The sequence below is a fragment of the Schistocerca piceifrons genome, unplaced genomic scaffold, assembly GCF_021461385.2.
Source record: "Schistocerca piceifrons isolate TAMUIC-IGC-003096 unplaced genomic scaffold, iqSchPice1.1 HiC_scaffold_687, whole genome shotgun sequence".
NCBI lineage: Eukaryota > Metazoa > Arthropoda > Insecta > Orthoptera > Acrididae > Schistocerca > Schistocerca piceifrons.
The window spans coordinates 68,244-82,651 of NW_025728934.1; the positions used below are offsets into that span (position 1 = coordinate 68,244).

At 51.8% G+C, this 14,408-nt stretch overlaps 8 non-coding genes across 8 annotated transcripts; all 8 read left to right on the plus strand.

Moving 5' to 3' along the window:
* The first annotated feature begins 2,931 nt into the window (after positions 1-2,931).
* Trnah-gug lies at positions 2,932-3,003 on the plus strand. Its single transcript has one exon. It is a non-coding gene; the product is annotated as a tRNA-His (tRNA).
* A 1,722-nt stretch (positions 3,004-4,725) lies between these two features.
* Positions 4,726-4,797, plus strand: Trnah-gug. Its single transcript has one exon. It is a non-coding gene; the product is annotated as a tRNA-His (tRNA).
* Positions 4,798-5,544: 747 nt separating this feature from the next.
* On the plus strand, positions 5,545-5,626 carry Trnal-uag. Its single transcript has one exon. It is a non-coding gene; the product is annotated as a tRNA-Leu (tRNA).
* Positions 5,627-6,071: 445 nt separating this feature from the next.
* Trnae-cuc lies at positions 6,072-6,143 on the plus strand. Its single transcript has one exon. It is a non-coding gene; the product is annotated as a tRNA-Glu (tRNA).
* Positions 6,144-6,529: 386 nt separating this feature from the next.
* Trnah-gug lies at positions 6,530-6,601 on the plus strand. The gene has a single exon. It is a non-coding gene; the product is annotated as a tRNA-His (tRNA).
* Positions 6,602-7,348: 747 nt separating this feature from the next.
* Trnal-uag lies at positions 7,349-7,430 on the plus strand. The gene has a single exon. It is a non-coding gene; the product is annotated as a tRNA-Leu (tRNA).
* Positions 7,431-11,687: 4,257 nt separating this feature from the next.
* On the plus strand, positions 11,688-11,759 carry Trnah-gug. The gene has a single exon. It is a non-coding gene; the product is annotated as a tRNA-His (tRNA).
* A 747-nt stretch (positions 11,760-12,506) lies between these two features.
* Positions 12,507-12,588, plus strand: Trnal-uag. The gene has a single exon. It is a non-coding gene; the product is annotated as a tRNA-Leu (tRNA).
* The last annotated feature ends 1,820 nt before the right edge of the window (positions 12,589-14,408 follow it).

Sequence of the window (14,408 nt, forward strand, 5' to 3'; positions counted from 1 at the left end):
TTCTGCTCTTGGTGTAGCACAGTCCAGTGGTAGTAGCGCCCCGCCACAGGTTTTGCGCACCCCTGACACAGAATTTCCTCCTTTGCGTGCTAAATCTGATGTTGTTCCGTCTGTCCCTCAGGTGGGTGTGCCACTTTTGAATAATAAGAGGCGTCGCCCACACGATGGAAATAGTACGGATGAGGATCTCCCTGAGATGCCCCAGTCCGAGCGACCGGCATCCTCCGAGCCACTGTGTACTGTAGCTGCTCCCTGCCCTCCTGAGGTAGCGGTTCCGGTGGCGGCTGCTGGCCCCCCTCCGGCCTCCGACGCAGCTTCTCTCGAGTCGGGTCGTCGGTCGGGCCTGTTGGCGCCGTCTTCCAAACCGACTTCGATGTCACAACAAGTGGAGCCGCGACAACTTCCTGCTTCGCTGCCCCATACCTCTGCCAGCGGAGCTGCTCCGCTTCCTTCCAACTCTGCGGCCTCGGACCTTCCTGCTCACGTTTCGCCTCCGTGCAGTCCATGTTTGCCGGAAGCTAGTGCAGGTGTTGACCATTCCGTTTCGTCGGATGTTTCCGCCGCGACCCCGGATCCCGCATGTGGACCGGCGCGGGTGGTGTCGGATACAGAACTTGACCCTCCTACGTCACCGGCGGCTGAAGCTCCCTTGCCCGTCAGCCGACGCAAGTTACGCGTTCAGCCGAACGTTAATGCTGTTCGTAAAAAACCGAAACGTAAGGGATCCGCGGAACGGGGTAGCAGTCCCCCTCCCTCGGATGCCTCCGTCACCCCTGGTATGGACTGTGACGCTGGTGCGTCGGTGTAGGTGATTTGTTTTCTCGCTTTTCTGTCTATGGTTCAAGCATACACCTTTCTTACCTTAAATGTTAACCGTATTGAGTCCGACGTTCGCATTGCCTCTTTGCGGCAGTTTATTTACGACGCCTGTGCGGACGTAGTGTTTTTGCAGGAAGTGTTGTTTTCTGATCTCTCTCAACCTGGATTTCAAACTGCTTTTAATGTCGCGCCGGAATATTCAACAGGAACTGCTCTTTTCTTTCGAGAGGGCATTCCTATTACTGACATTGAATTCCTTGACTCTGGCCGTGGGATTGGTTGTCGTCTTTTTGATCTCCGCCTCGTTGTTTTGTATGCCCCCTCTGGTTCGGGTCACACTGTGGCTCGATCGCGCTTTTATAAAGAAGAGCTTATTTATCTTTTGCGCCAGAGTCCTCGGAGTCTCCTGCTCGGAGGCGATTTTAATTGTGTTTTACGCCCTGCAGACCAGTCCCCCAATTTTAATTATTGCCGTGATTTACATGACTTAGTTCGTACGATGCATCTGCGTGATGTCTGGGAACACAAATATCCAACCCTGGTGAAATATACGTTTTTTACCGGGTCCTCATGCAGTAGACTCGACAGATTCTATTTATCTGATTTTTTATGTGATAAAATTCTTTCTGTCGATGTTATTCCTACTAGTTTTTCTGACCATTGTGCTTTTACTGCAACTGTAAATCTTAGTCGCCAACCTGCAAAACTTTATCGTTCCCAGTGGATGTTAAATGTTTCCCACCTTGCCGACAGTGCTATGGATGATGTTATAAGTGGCGTGTGGGAGCGATGTCTTCGCTCTGTCCCGCGATACCCCTCCTTGCTGGTTTGGTGGACTGCGTTTGCCAAGCCCAAGATTCGTCAGACTTTGATTTTCTACTGTGCTGCTAGGACGCGTGATTTTAAGAACACGTATGAATATTACTACTCTGTCCTGCGTGAACTATATGACGCGGCGGGTACCTCTCCACTGCGGATCCATGATGTTCGTCGTATTAAAGCCAAGCTCTTGAGCCTTAAACGACGACAGATGGATGGTCTGCGAGTTAAGTCGAAACCTCACTCTCTTGTTGAAGGTGAACTGACATCCTTGTACCACCTGCTACGGCATCAGACTCGTCGTCGTCGCTCCTTCATCTCTTCTCTTACGGTGGATGATGGGCGACAGCTTAGTGCACAGGAGGAAATGGTTCGTGCTCTTCATCAGTATTACACTAGTCTCTATTCTGCCGATGATTCTGGTGAGTCTCTTTCGGATGATGTCTTTGGGGATCTAACTGCGACGATCGCGCCTGACGCGAACGGCGAATTTCTCCGGGAGTTCCAGGTAGATGATGTTTTCGATTTTATTGCTCGCTCTCCGTCCAGTAAATCGCCGGGTCCAGACGGCCTGCCTAAAGAATTTTATCTCCGTTTTTGGCCTCTTTTGGGTGGCATTTTTACGCAGATTTTAAATGAGATTGTCAGAGGGATGGATGTGCCTGCCGATTTTAAAGTAGGGAAAATTGTTTTAATTCCGAAGTCCTCTGGTCGTTTATCTGCTGCCAATCTTCGTCCGCTCACATTGCTGAATTTTGACTATAAGACAGCTGCTAGAAAAAAAAAAGAAAAAAAAAAAAAAAAAAAGTGGCTAGGATACCTGGCTATCACCCAGGAAAAAAAAAAAAAGTGGCTAGGATACCTGGCTCTCACCCAGGAGGCCCGGGTTCGATTCCCGGTACCGGAATTGCGCGTTTTTGTTGCTCCTCCTATGCGACTTGTCTCGACTTTGCTCGACTGACGCTACGCTGACGCGTGCAGAAAGCTACGTTAAGTATGACTCGCGGCAACACCTGACGGCGAGAGAGATGCGGCGTCTATCCACTTGTTATCGAGCCACATACCGGTACCTGTAGTCAAGAGGCTTGGAGGACTGCAAGACATTGCCACGGAGGTGAATGCAGCTAACCACTGTAGTTAGAGTCCTGACAGCGCAGGCACGTTCATTTGCTCGTATACATGTGATGGAGACCGTGTCTGACACTGCTGTGGCGTACACCTTGGCCTAGGCTTTGCTGGGTATCGCCACTTGCATTGCAGCCAGCTGCCTTCGCGGGCGCCTCCGTGGCCATGGCCGTGATCGTCTAGTGGTTAGGACATTGCGTTGTGGCCGCAATAACCCAGGTTCGAATCCTGGTCACGGCAATTTTGAAAGTTTTGCCTTGCTGCCGTTGCAATGGCGAGTACTCGAAATGACAGTACTCTCTTGATTTTTTCACTCGTGTTCCGCAGGCCGCAGTTAGCACTACCACTTCATCCCCAACACGTAATGTCGCCTCCCAGAGCGCAGACGTCCGCTGCTCTCTGTAGTCGAAAAGGGCAGTCGTTTGAAGTGCGATGGATGAGCAGCCAGTCCCAGCAGAACAGGAAGCTGTGGCGTGCACTGTTTCTACAAATGCTAGGAACACTGGCGCACCAAGCAGCGCATGTAGCGTGGCCGAGCGCTTTAAGGCGCTGGTTTAAGGCACCAGTCTCTCTGTAGGCGCGGTTTCGAATCCCGTAGCTGCCGGGGGTTTTGATGTGATCGCGTTAACCTGCCGCTTTTCCTTCAAGTGTAACCTCCTTGAGCTCACATATGTTTGATACATGGAGCATTCTAGCTCCGCCTGACAGTTACAGCTACGATACTTTAGTGGTTAAGGAAAGCGCAGGTTCGAAACCTGGTCACGGCACGAAAACGTCTCTTGACGCTGTCTCCTTAACTGCGACAGCTACAGACAAGTGGCGTCGCTACCGTACGGCGGGCACGGCTTTTTCTTGCTGTGGATGGCCTAAAGAGACGCTTCCAGTGGGAGAGCAGTGGAAATACATGGCACGGCGATTGCCAAGATACTTCCATTTCGAAGTGATCTTTGTAGTACAAACGAAACGTTTTGCCGCTGCTGATCCAACGGTAACGTGGCCGAGCGGTCTAAGGCGCTGGTTTTAGGCACCAGTCTCTCCGGAGGCATGGGTTCGAATCCCACCCTTGCCACTTTTTACGTCTCATTTTTGTGCCGTTGCGGTGTGTTCTCGTGGGGTAGGACGCAGCTCTTGTGACGCGCGTGTTGTGTAGGTAGCGTGGCCGAGCGGTCTAAGGCGCTGGTTTCAGACACCATTCTCTTCGGAGGCGTGGGTTACAATCCCACAGCTGCCGAACGTGTAATGTTTCCTGTGTCGAAGGCAGATGCACTCATTGCCCGCAAAGGAAACAGCACAACAAGGCGTGAGCGTCTGCTTGGTGAATTGTCGTAGAACAGTGCGTGGTGCAACGACAGGATTTGTAGGCACCGTTTGCTCTCATCATTGCTGGCGTTCGTCTCCACGAAATGCGTCCGGAGCACGCCGTTCTATAACGCGAGAGAGTGGATTTTTTACAGTTGTCGTCAGTTAACCGTGGGCGGCTGCTGCGTTCGCTGGAAGGAGCACTGCCGTCGTTATCCGGTGTGGTCTAGTGGCTAGGGTACCTGGATCTCACCCAGGAGGCCACGCTTCGGTTCCCGATACCGGAATTGCGCGTTTTTGTAGCTCCTCTTATTCGACTTTACTCGACTGACGCTACGCTGACGCGTGCAGAAAGCTACGTTAAGTATGACTCGCGGCAACACCTGACGGCGAGAGAGATGCGGCGTCTATCCACTTGTTATCGAGCCACATACCGGTACCTGTAGTCAAGAGGCTTGGAGGACTGCAAGACATTGCCACGGAGGTGAATGCAGCTAACCACTGTAGTTAGAGTCCTGACAGCGCAGGCACGTTCATTTGCTCGTATACATGTGATGGAGACCGTGTCTGACACTGCTGTGGCGTACACCTTGGCCTAGGCTTTGCTGGGTATCGCCACTTGCATTGCAGCCAGCTGCCTTCGCGGGCGCCTCCGTGGCCATGGCCGTGATCGTCTAGTGGTTAGGACATTGCGTTGTGGCCGCAATAACCCAGGTTCGAATCCTGGTCACGGCAATTTTGAAAGTTTTGCCTTGCTGCCGTTGCAATGGCGAGTACTCGAAATGACAGTACTCTCTTGATTTTTTCACTCGTGTTCCGCAGGCCGCAGTTAGCACTACCACTTCATCCCCAACACGTAATGTCGCCTCCCAGAGCGCAGACGTCCGCTGCTCTCTGTAGTCGAAAAGGGCAGTCGTTTGAAGTGCGATGGATGAGCAGCCAGTCGCAGCAGAACAGGAAGCTGTGGCGTGCACTGTTTCTACAAATGCTAGGAACACTGGCGCACCAAGCAGCGCATGTAGCGTGGCCGAGCGCTTTAAGGCGCTGGTTTAAGGCACCAGTCTCTCTGTAGGCGCGGTTTCGAATCCCGTAGCTGCCGGGGGTTTTGATGTGATCGCGTTAACCTGCCGCTTTTCCTTCAAGTGTAACCTCCTTGAGCTCACATATGTTTGATACATGGAGCATTCTAACTCCGTCTGACAGTTACAGCTACGATACTTTAGTGGTTAAGGAAAGCCCAGGTTCGAAACCTGGTCACGGCACGAAAACGTCTCTTGACGCTGTCTCCTTAACTGCGACAGCTACAGACAAGTGGCGTCGCTACCATACGGCGGGCACGGCTTTTTCTTGCTGTGGATGGCCTAAAGAGACGCTTCCAGTGGGAGAGCAGTGGAAATACATGGCACGGCGATTGCCAAGATACTTCCATTTCGAAGTGATCTTTGTAGTACAAACGAAACGTTTTGCCGCTGCTGGTCCAACGGTAACGTGGCCGAGAGGTCTAAGGCGCTGGTTTTAGGCACCAGTCTCTCCGGAGGCGTGGGTTCGAATCCCACCGTTGCCACTTTTTACGTCTCATTTTTGTGCCGTTGCGGTGTGTTCTCGTGGGGTAGGACGCAGCTCTTGTGACGCGCGTGTTGTGTAGGTAGCGTGGCCGAGCGGTCTAAGGCGCTGGTTTCAGGCACCATTCTCTTCGGAGGCGTGGGTTCCAATCCCACAGCTGCCGAACGTGTAATGTTTCCTGTGTCGAAGGCAGATGCACTCATTGCCCGCAAAGGAAACAACACAACAACGCGTGAGCGTCTGCTTGGTGAATTGTCGTAGAACAGTGCGTGGTGCAACGACAGGATTTGTAGGCACCTTTTGCTCTCATCATTGCTGGCGTTCGTCTCCACGAAATGCGTCCGGAGCACGCCGTTCTATAACGCGAGAGAGTGGATTTTTTACAGTTGTCGTCAGTTAACCGTGGGCGGCTGCTGCGTTCGCTGGAAAGAGCACTTCCGTCGTTATCCGGTTTGGTCTAGTGGCTAGGATACCTGGCTCTCAACGAGGAGGCCCGGGTTCGATTCCCGGTACCGGACTTGCGCGTTTTTCTTGCTCCTCCTATGCGACTTGTCTCGACTTTGCTCGACTGACGCTACGCTGACGCGTGCAGAAAGCTACGTTAAGTATGACTCGCGGCAACACCTGACGGCGAGAGAGATGCGGCGTCTATCCACTTGTTATCGAGCCACATACCGGTACCTGTAGTCAAGAGGCTTGGAGGACTGCAAGACATTGCCACGGAGGTGAATGCAGCTAACCACTGTAGTTAGAGTCCTGACAGCGCAGGCACGTTCATTTGCTCGTATACATGTGATGGAGACCGTGTCTGACACTGCTGTGGCGTACACCTTGGCCTAGGCTTTGCTGGGTATCGCCACTTGCATTGCAGCCAGCTGCCTTCGCGGGCGCCTCCGTGGCCATGGCCGTGATCGTCTAGTGGTTAGGACATTGCGTTGTGGCCGCAATAACCCAGGTTCGAATCCTGGTCACGGCAATTTTGAAAGTTTTGCCTTGCTGCCGTTGCAATGGCGAGTACTCGAAATGACAGTACTCTCTTGATTTTTTCACTCGTGTTCCGCAGGCCGCAGTTAGCACTACCACTTCATCCCCAACACGTAATGTCGCCTCCCAGAGCGCAGACGTCCGCTGCTCTCTGTAGTCGAAAAGGGCAGTCGTTTGAAGTGCGATGGATGAGCAGCCAGTCGCAGCAGAACAGGAAGCTGTGGCGTGCACTGTTTCTACAAATGCTAGGAACACTGGCGCACCAAGCAGCGCATGTAGCGTGGCCGAGCGCTTTAAGGCGCTGGTTTAAGGCACCAGTCTCTCTGTAGGCGCGGTTTCGAATCCCGTAGCTGCCGGGGGTTTTGATGTGATCGCGTTAACCTGCCGCTTTTCCTTCAAGTGTAACCTCCTTGAGCTCACATATGTTTGATACATGGAGCATTCTAACTCCGTCTGACAGTTACAGCTACGATACTTTAGTGGTTAAGGAAAGCCCAGGTTCGAAACCTGGTCACGGCACGAAAACGTCTCTTGACGCTGTCTCCTTAACTGCGACAGCTACAGACAAGTGGCGTCGCTACCATACGGCGGGCACGGCTTTTTCTTGCTGTGGATGGCCTAAAGAGACGCTTCCAGTGGGAGAGCAGTGGAAATACATGGCACGGCGATTGCCAAGATACTTCCATTTCGAAGTGATCTTTGTAGTACAAACGAAACGTTTTGCCGCTGCTGGTCCAACGGTAACGTGGCCGAGAGGTCTAAGGCGCTGGTTTTAGGCACCAGTCTCTCCGGAGGCGTGGGTTCGAATCCCACCGTTGCCACTTTTTACGTCTCATTTTTGTGCCGTTGCGGTGTGTTCTCGTGGGGTAGGACGCAGCTCTTGTGACGCGCGTGTTGTGTAGGTAGCGTGGCCGAGCGGTCTAAGGCGCTGGTTTCAGGCACCATTCTCTTCGGAGGCGTGGGTTCCAATCCCACAGCAGCCGAACGTGTAATGTTTCCTGTGTCGAAGGCAGATGCACTCATTGCCCGCAAAGGAAACAACACAACAACGCGTGAGCGTCTGCTTGGTGAATTGTCGTAGAACAGTGCGTGGTGCAACGACAGGATTTGTAGGCACCTTTTGCTCTCATCATTGCTGGCGTTCGTCTCCACGAAATGCGTCCGGAGCACGCCGTTCTATAACGCGAGAGAGTGGATTTTTTACAGTTGTCGTCAGTTAACCGTGGGCGGCTGCTGCGTTCGCTGGAAAGAGCACTGCCGTCGTTTGTCCGGTGTGGTCTAGTGGTGAGTTCCGCTTTAGACGCCGTGCAGTGTGGACGTGCCTAGTCTTCCGCTCCGCCGTGGCGTTACGTATAGTGGACTATCGTTGTTTACGTGTTGTGTTGCAACTTCTGTGAGTGTTTCTCCGTCGTTGTTTCGTACCTTGTGTTACTTTCTGTCCTTAGTTCAGTGTGTTGTGTGTAGCGGTTTCGACCGCCTATTTTGAAAATGTCGTCCCAGGTTATTCCTCGTCAGGCTACAGTTAGTTTTACTTTCGACAAGTCAACCCGCAATGTGCAACCTAGTTCCCTTGAGATTCATGATTGGTTGGTAGATACCTTTGGTGTTCATTCGGATCAGGTGCACACTGCTTATTTTGATACCGAACTGTATGTTTTCTTTGTTAAGTTCATGGACCCACTTCAGGTTGATAAAATTCTTTCTAAATATGGTCATCAAGTTCTGTTTCGGCATCGGGATGATTCTGTAAGTACCGTTCTGCTTTCCAATGCTTCCATCACGTATACCAATGTTCGTGTTTACAACCTTCCACCGGAGGTGGATAATGTCTATCTTAAGGAGGGTCTACAAAAGTATGGTGATGTAAAGAGCATTCGCCTTGAACGCTGGTCAAGCCAACATCGCCTGCAATGTTACAGTGGTATTCGTTCAGTCGAAATGCACATTAAGCAGAATATTCCATCTCACCTGCAGATCGGTGGATATCGTGTCCATGTAACATATAGTGGTCAGGTTGGCACCTGTTTTTTGTGCAATGAAAGTGGTCACGTGCGTACTGACTGTCCGCGGAGGGTTTTTGTTTTAAAAAATTCTCTCGAACAGCGTCGCAAGTTAACGGTCGCTGACCTCGTTGCAGGTGGTTCTGCTCTTGGTGTAGCACAGTCCAGTGGTAGTAGCGCCCCGCCACAGGTTTTGCGCACCCCTGACACAGAATTTCCTCCTTTGCGTGCTAAATCTGATGTTGTTCCGTCTGTCCCTCAGGTGGGTGTGCCACTTTTGAATAATAAGAGGCGTCGCCCACACGATGGAAATAGTACGGATGAGGATCTCCCTGAGATGCCCCAGTCCGAGCGACCGGCATCCTCCGAGCCACTGTGTACTGTAGCTGCTCCCTGCCCTCCTGAGGTAGCGGTTCCGGTGGCGGCTGCTGGCCCCCCTCCGGCCTCCGACGCAGCTTCTCTCGAGTCGGGTCGTCGGTCGGGCCTGTTGGCGCCGTCTTCCAAACCGACTTCGATGTCACAACAAGTGGAGCCGCGACAACTTCCTGCTTCGCTGCCCCATACCTCTGCCAGCGGAGCTGCTCCGCTTCCTTCCAACTCTGCGGCCTCGGACCTTCCTGCTCACGTTTCGCCTCCGTGCAGTCCATGTTTGCCGGAAGCTAGTGCAGGTGTTGACCATTCCGTTTCGTCGGATGTTTCCGCCGCGACCCCGGATCCCGCATGTGGACCGGCGCGGGTGGTGTCGGATACAGAACTTGACCCTCCTACGTCACCGGCGGCTGAAGCTCCCTTGCCCGTCAGCCGACGCAAGTTACGCGTTCAGCCGAACGTTAATGCTGTTCGTAAAAAACCGAAACGTAAGGGATCCGCGGAACGGGGTAGCAGTCCCCCTCCCTCGGATGCCTCCGTCACCCCTGGTATGGACTGTGACGCTGGTGCGTCGGTGTAGGTGATTTGTTTTCTCGCTTTTCTGTCTATGGTTCAAGCATACACCTTTCTTACCTTAAATGTTAACCGTATTGAGTCCGACGTTCGCATTGCCTCTTTGCGGCAGTTTATTTACGACGCCTGTGCGGACGTAGTGTTTTTGCAGGAAGTGTTGTTTTCTGATCTCTCTCAACCTGGATTTCAAACTGCTTTTAATGTCGCGCCGGAATATTCAACAGGAACTGCTCTTTTCTTTCGAGAGGGCATTCCTATTACTGACATTGAATTCCTTGACTCTGGCCGTGGGATTGGTTGTCGTCTTTTTGATCTCCGCCTCGTTGTTTTGTATGCCCCCTCTGGTTCGGGTCACACTGTGGCTCGATCGCGCTTTTATAAAGAAGAGCTTATTTATCTTTTGCGCCAGAGTCCTCGGAGTCTCCTGCTCGGAGGCGATTTTAATTGTGTTTTACGCCCTGCAGACCAGTCCCCCAATTTTAATTATTGCCGTGATTTACATGACTTAGTTCGTACGATGCATCTGCGTGATGTCTGGGAACACAAATATCCAACCCTGGTGAAATATACGTTTTGTACCGGGTCCTCATGCAGTAGACTCGACAGATTCTATTTATCTGATTTTTTATGTGATAAAATTCTTTCTGTCGATGTTATTCCTACTAGTTTTTCTGACCATTGTGCTTTTACTGCAACTGTAAATCTTAGTCGCCAACCTGCAAAACTTTATCGTTCCCAGTGGATGTTAAATGTTTCCCACCTTGCCGACAGTGCTATGGATGATGTTATAAGTGGCGTGTGGGAGCGATGTCTTCGCTCTGTCCCGCGATACCCCTCCTTGCTGGTTTGGTGGACTGCGTTTGCCAAGCCCAAGATTCGTCAGACTTTGATTTTCTACTGTGCTGCTAGGACGCGTGATTTTAAGAACACGTATGAATATTACTACTCTGTCCTGCGTGAACTATATGACGCGGCGGGTACCTCTCCACTGCGGATCCATGATGTTCGTCGTATTAAAGCCAAGCTCTTGAGCCTTAAACGACGACAGATGGATGGTCTGCGAGTTAAGTCGAAACCTCACTCTCTTGTTGAAGGTGAACTGACATCCTTGTACCACCTGCTACGGCATCAGACTCGTCGTCGTCGCTCCTTCATCTCTTCTCTTACGGTGGATGATGGGCGACAGCTTAGTGCACAGGAGGAAATGGTTCGTGCTCTTCATCAGTATTACACTAGTCTCTATTCTGCCGATGATTCTGGTGAGTCTCTTTCGGATGATGTCTTTGGGGATCTAACTGCGACGATCGCGCCTGACGCGAACGGCGAATTTCTCCGGGAGTTCCAGGTAGATGATGTTTTCGATTTTATTGCTCGCTCTCCGTCCAGTAAATCGCCGGGTCCAGACGGCCTGCCTAAAGAATTTTATCTCCGTTTTTGGCCTCTTTTGGGTGGCATTTTTACGCAGATTTTAAATGAGATTGTCAGAGGGATGGATGTGCCTGCCGATTTTAAAGTAGGGAAAATTGTTTTAATTCCGAAGTCCTCTGGTCGTTTATCTGCTGCCAATCTTCGTCCGCTCACATTGCTGAATTTTGACTATAAGACAGCTGCTAGAAAAAAAAAAGAAAAAAAAAAAAAAAAAAAAAGTGGCTAGGATACCTGGCTATCACCCAGGAAAAAAAAAAAAAAAAAGTGGCTAGGATACCTGGCTCTCACCCAGGAGGCCCGGGTTCGATTCCCGGTACCGGAATTGCGCGTTTTTGTTGCTCCTCCTATGCGACTTGTCTCGACTTTGCTCGACTGACGCTACGCTGACGCGTGCAGAAAGCTACGTTAAGTATGACTCGCGGCAACACCTGACGGCGAGAGAGATGCGGCGTCTATCCACTTGTTATCGAGCCACATACCGGTACCTGTAGTCAAGAGGCTTGGAGGACTGCAAGACATTGCCACGGAGGTGAATGCAGCTAACCACTGTAGTTAGAGTCCTGACAGCGCAGGCACGTTCATTTGCTCGTATACATGTGATGGAGACCGTGTCTGACACTGCTGTGGCGTACACCTTGGCCTAGGCTTTGCTGGGTATCGCCACTTGCATTGCAGCCAGCTGCCTTCGCGGGCGCCTCCGTGGCCATGGCCGTGATCGTCTAGTGGTTAGGACATTGCGTTGTGGCCGCAATAACCCAGGTTCGAATCCTGGTCACGGCAATTTTGAAAGTTTTGCCTTGCTGCCGTTGCAATGGCGAGTACTCGAAATGACAGTACTCTCTTGATTTTTTCACTCGTGTTCCGCAGGCCGCAGTTAGCACTACCACTTCATCCCCAACACGTAATGTCGCCTCCCAGAGCGCAGACGTCCGCTGCTCTCTGTAGTCGAAAAGGGCAGTCGTTTGAAGTGCGATGGATGAGCAGCCAGTCGCAGCAGAACAGGAAGCTGTGGCGTGCACTGTTTCTACAAATGCTAGGAACACTGGCGCACCAAGCAGCGCATGTAGCGTGGCCGAGCGCTTTAAGGCGCTGGTTTAAGGCACCAGTCTCTCTGTAGGCGCGGTTTCGAATCCCGTAGCTGCCGGGGGTTTTGATGTGATCGCGTTAACCTGCCGCTTTTCCTTCAAGTGTAACCTCCTTGAGCTCACATATGTTTGATACATGGAGCATTCTAGCTCCGCCTGACAGTTACAGCTACGATACTTTAGTGGTTAAGGAAAGCGCAGGTTCGAAACCTGGTCACGGCACGAAAACGTCTCTTGACGCTGTCTCCTTAACTGCGACAGCGACAGACAAGTGGCGTCGCTACCATACGGCGGGCACGGCTTTTTCTTGCTGTGGATGGCCTAAAGAGACGCTTCCAGTGGGAGAGCAGTGGAAATACATGGCACGGCGATTGCCAAGATACTTCCATTTCGAAGTGATCTTTGTAGTACAAACGAAACGTTTTGCCGCTGCTGATCCAACGGTAACGTGGCCGAGCGGTCTAAGGCGCTGGTTTTAGGCACCAGTCTCTCCGGAGGCGTGGGTTCGAATCCCACCGTTGCCACTTTTTACGTCTCATTTTTGTGCCGTTGCGGTGTGTCCTCGTGGGGTAGGACGCAGCTCTTGTGACGCGCGTGTTGTGTAGGTAGCGTGGCCGAGCGGTCTAAGGCGCTGGTTTCAGGCACCATTCTCTTCGGAGGCGTGGGTTCCAATCCCACAGCTGCCGAACGTGTAATGTTTCCTGTGTCGAAGGCAGATGCACTCATTGCCCGCAAAGGAAACAGCACAACAAGGCGTGAGCGTCTGCTTGGTGAATTGTCGTAGAACAGTGCGTGGTGCAACGACAGGATTTGTAGGCACCTTTTGCTCTCATCATTGCTGGCGTTCGTCTCCACGAAATGCGTCCGGAGCACGCCGTTCTATAACGCGAGAGAGTGGATTTTTTACAGTTGTCGTCAGTTAACCGTGGGCGGCTGCTGCGTTCGCTGGAAAGAGCACTGCCGTCGTTTGTCCGGTGTGGTCTAGTGGTGAGTTCCGCTTTAGACGCCGTGCAGTGTGGACGTGCCTAGTCTTCCGCTCCGCCGTGGCGTTACGTATAGTGGACTATCGTTGTTTACGTGTTGTGTTGCAACTTCTGTGAGTGTTTCTCCGTCGTTGTTTCGTACCTTGTGTTACTTTCTGTCCTTAGTTCAGTGTGTTGTGTGTAGCGGTTTCGACCGCCTATTTTGAAAATGTCGTCCCAGGTTATTCCTCGTCAGGCTACAGTTAGTTTTACTTTCGACAAGTCAACCCGCAATGTGCAACCTAGTTCCCTTGAGATTCATGATTGGTTGGTAGATACCTTTGGTGTTCATTCGGATCAGGTGCACACTGCTTATTTTGATACCGAACTGTATGTTTTCTTTGTTAAGTTCATGGACCCACTTCAGGTTGATAAAATTCTTTCTAAATATGGTCATCAAGTTCTGTTTCGGCATCGGGATGATTCTGTAAGTACCGTTCTGCTTTCCAATGCTTCCATCACGTATACCAATGTTCGTGTTTACAACCTTCCACCGGAGGTGGATAATGTCTATCTTAAGGAGGGTCTACAAAAGTATGGTGATGTAAAGAGCATTCGCCTTGAACGCTGGTCAAGCCAACATCGCCTGCAATGTTACAGTGGTATTCGTTCAGTCGAAATGCACATTAAGCAGAATATTCCATCTCACCTGCAGATCGGTGGATATCGTGTCCATGTAACATATAGTGGTCAGGTTGGCACCTGTTTTTTGTGCAATGAAAGTGGTCACGTGCGTACTGACTGTCCGCGGAGGGTTTTTGTTTTAAAAAATTCTCTCGAACAGCGTCGCAAGTTAACGGTCGCTGACCTCGTTGCAGGTGGTTCTGCTCTTGGTGTAGCACAGTCCAGTGGTAGTAGCGCCCCGCCACAGGTTTTGCGCACCCCTGACACAGAATTTCCTCCTTTGCGTGCTAAATCTGATGTTGTTCCGTCTGTCCCTCAGGTGGGTGTGCCACTTTTGAATAATAAGAGGCGTCGCCCACACGATGGAAATAGTACGGATGAGGATCTCCCTGAGATGCCCCAGTCCGAGCGACCGGCATCCTCCGAGCCACTGTGTACTGTAGCTGCTCCCTGCCCTCCTGAGGTAGCGGTTCCGGTGGCGGCTGCTGGCCCCCCTCCGGCCTCCGACGCAGCTTCTCTCGAGTCGGGTCGTCGGTCGGGCCTGTTGGCGCCGTCTTCCAAACCGACTTCGATGTCACAACAAGTGGAGCCGCGACAACTTCCTGCTTCGCTGCCCCATACCTCTGCCAGCGGAGCTGCTCCGCTTCCTTCCAACTCTGCGGCCTCGGACCTTCCTGCTCACGTTTCGCCTCCGTGCA